Genomic DNA, 3,393 nt, shown 5'->3' with positions numbered 1-3,393 from the left:
GAACTGACAAATTTTTCACTACCTTCGAAAATACCATATTTCATTTGGATGGGCTCAGTGGTTGAACATCAACCTATGAACCAGGAGATCACAGTTCAATTCTCGGTCATGCCTGGGTTGTGGGCTCGATTCCCCAGTAGAGGCCCTGCAGGAGGCAGCTGATCAATGATTCTCTCTCATCATCAACATTTCTTTTTAAAAAAGTATATTTTATTGATTTTTTTTACAGAGAGGAAGGGAGAGGGACAGAGAGTCAGAAACATTGATGAGAGAGAAACATTGATCAGCTACCTCCTGCAACACCCCCTACTGGGGATGTGCCTGCAACCAAGGTACATGCCCTTCACCGGAATCGAACCTGGGACCCTTCAGTCCGCAGGCCAATGCTCTATCCACTGAGCCAAACCGGCTAGGGCTCATCATCGACATTTCTATCTCTCTCTCCCTCTCATTTCCTCTCTCTGAAATCAATTAAAAAAGTATATTTTTTAAAAAGAAAGAAAAAAACCAGCAAACATTTAGGCTTGTCTTTAAATACAAAATAGATATTTGAATTAAAAACATTTGTGAGTATCAAAAAAGCAAAATCTTTGTAATCTGTAGATACACAGGGATCAGAATGGGATGGGCCCACCAATACTACCCTTTTTTAAACTCAGGGACATTGATAACAAGTGTCAGTAAGGGCAATAATCCACATGAAATTTTAATGAGTTCACCCTAACTCTCCAAGTTCAGAGAAATGGAAAAGGCACCACAATGACATTGTTACAGGCATTTGAAAAAAAAATATTTAGAAAGCATAAGTTAACTATGATGTCCTAAGAATGAGCCTTGCAGATCTTATACAATGAAATGATGCCATTCATTTGCTACAGGTCACTTTACTGTAGACTTAAAGTCCTGGTTTAAAAGGAATGTCCTGCACTTTCTTATGCTCTAGTGAACAAAGCTATCTTCAAAGTTGGAAATCAATTTAGCAAAATTCAGACCAATAGCAGAAGATAGGCAAAGTGCATTCAACTCTTAGGTTAAAAATAAAATGTGAATATATTTTATATGAGGCAACTGTGCAACAATTACTTAACTATTATTGAGGTTAGATGGGGGTAATTCTATTCTGATCCCTAAGAAAGTGTCCAGAGAAATGTGCCAAGGTCATTTGATACTTTGCTCTAATTAGATTTCAAAATCACACACAACACTTTCTCCCTTCCTATTAGGGACTGAACAAGTCTTAAAATTGGAATTTGCCTGAGTCAGAGTGACTCAGTAAGATTAGGTAGATGGGGAGAACATCTTCTCTTAAAGTACGTTTATACTTCAACAAGTAACTGTGCTTCTCTTTAGTTGACATTGTTTTCTTCTGTGTCAGAAACTATAAAGCCAAGTACTCTGCCATATTTGAAACACAGAGTTTATTCCCATATTATTATTCATTTAATAATTATTATGTTTATTTATATTATTATTATTGCTATTGTTATTTCATATCATTACTGGTAGTTTGTCTTTTAGGTCATGATGGCTGGTAATTTAACTTACTTTTGCCCACCCCTGTATTTGTGAGAAACGGTAGTACAAGCCCTTGGCAGCACTTGTACAACAGCCAAATTGCTAAGAGAATCTTAAAGGGTAGAGATCAGAACTAATCAGTGTCAGGGCCCTAGCAAAGAACTAGAGTCTATTCAAAACTTCAGACTTCAAAGAGGACAAAAGTTGGTTTCCACACAAGTTCCCATCAATGCTGACAGGGTCATGGATGTCAACCTGTGTCAGGTCTTTTCATGACTTGGTGCTACAGTAATATTGTGTCTTTAGAAAAGATTTTCATGTCAAGGAAACACTGATATTTTTTTAACTTAAAATGCATTTTATTTTTAAACAACCTATATGACATGTTATTCTAAAAAAACAAAAAACAAAAAACTGCCTCTGCCCCAAATAAATCCTGGTCAAAATCAAATGAAGAGCTCAAGATAACATCAGTGCCATTGTCCCAGTCCTGGTGTGTGGCTGATAAGCAGTAGCCAGTTATGATAACAGGTGATAGATCCAAACTGCCAAATTTGTGAACATTTTCCCATTTCTAAACCATCCTTAAAAAAAATCATATATGAGTCACACCATCCTCTCCGTCATCCAGCAGAGCAAACATGCCATACGGATTCATGTTTTCACCAATAAGGAGCTGATGAATTTGAAATTACCAAGGATGTGCAAAATCAGCAGCACCTGTCATAAAAGGCTTTTTGTTTGTTTTTTTCTTTTTAATTTTTTTCTTTCGTTTTTACCTTTTTAAAAATATATTTTTTTATTGATGTTTAGAGAGAGGAAGGGAGAAGGATAGAGAGATAGAAACATTGATAAGCGACAAGCATCATTGATCTGCTGCCTCCTGCATGCCCCGTACTGGGGATCGAGCCAGCAACTTGGGCATGTGCCCTGACGGGAAATCGAACAGTGACCTCCTGGTTCCTGGGTGGACACTCAACCACTGAGCCATACTGACTGGTCTGTCATAAAAGGTTTTAATCTTTCTGATCTCTGTACTTCAAGTTTTCTTTTGATAGACTTCATGTAATCCTTGATGTACTCCTGGTAGACTTCTTTTGTGAAAATGATGGTTCATGACAATACCACACACCACTGATATTGAAACTTTTACCCTTTAGCTTTCAGCGAGTTATCAATGTTACCCTCTGTCCTACTGATTACCTTGCCCTCCACCTCCAGGCACAGCCCGTCAGCAATCTCCCAGAACTTGCAGATGCTGGAGAACATCTCATCAAGGCTGATAAGGTCCCGGTAGATGATCTTGAGGATGGTTGGAAGGAGATAACAGCAGTGCTAACTTAGCAGGAGCCTGGAGCTTATAGCCCTAGCAGGCTATCCCTAGCTACAAAATATATGCAGCTATAAAACCTCCGCTACAAAATATACGCAGATATAAAAATAAATGCAGAAAAAGCCACTCTGATTCTTTTTAATTTGCCATTTAAAAAAAAAAAAAAAACATCAGGTCCAGCTGGCGTGGCTCAGTGGCTGAGCATCGACCTATGAACCAGAGGTCACAGTTCAATTCTTGGTCAGGGCAAATGCCTGGGTCGTGGGCTCAATCCTTATGAGGGGCACACAGGAGGCAGCTAATCAATGATTCTCTTTCTTTGATGTTTCTATCTCCCTCTCCCTCTCTAAAATCAATAAAAATTAAAACATCAGAAGACTTCTATTTAAATATGGAAACTGGCCTTTACATTTTCCTAAGACTCTAACAGGGATGATTTCTGCTGGTGTTATCAGAAGAAAACTCATTGAGAGTGCCCTAGAGCACAGGGAGCACTAGCAGCCATGCCTGTTAGAATTTGATGGCCATATTTTGGTTCTTTTGTG

At 38.5% G+C, this 3,393-nt stretch overlaps 1 pseudogene across 1 annotated transcript; it reads right to left on the bottom strand.

Moving 5' to 3' along the window:
* Positions 1–1,985: 1,985 nt before the first annotated feature.
* On the bottom strand, positions 1,986–2,813 carry LOC307106579 (translationally-controlled tumor protein-like; annotated as a pseudogene). The gene is made up of 2 exons: positions 2,509–2,813; positions 1,986–2,235 (listed from the first exon to the last, which is right to left on the bottom strand). The product of its transcript is annotated as a translationally-controlled tumor protein-like (transcript).
* Between the last annotated feature and the right edge of the window lie 580 nt (positions 2,814–3,393).

This window comes from Cnephaeus nilssonii (genome assembly GCF_951640355.1).
Source record: "Cnephaeus nilssonii genome assembly, chromosome: 10".
NCBI classification, from domain to species: domain Eukaryota; kingdom Metazoa; phylum Chordata; class Mammalia; order Chiroptera; family Vespertilionidae; genus Cnephaeus; species Cnephaeus nilssonii.
The sequence above is the reverse complement of the archived record's forward strand: the minus strand, read 5'-3'. Positions and strand labels throughout refer to the sequence as shown.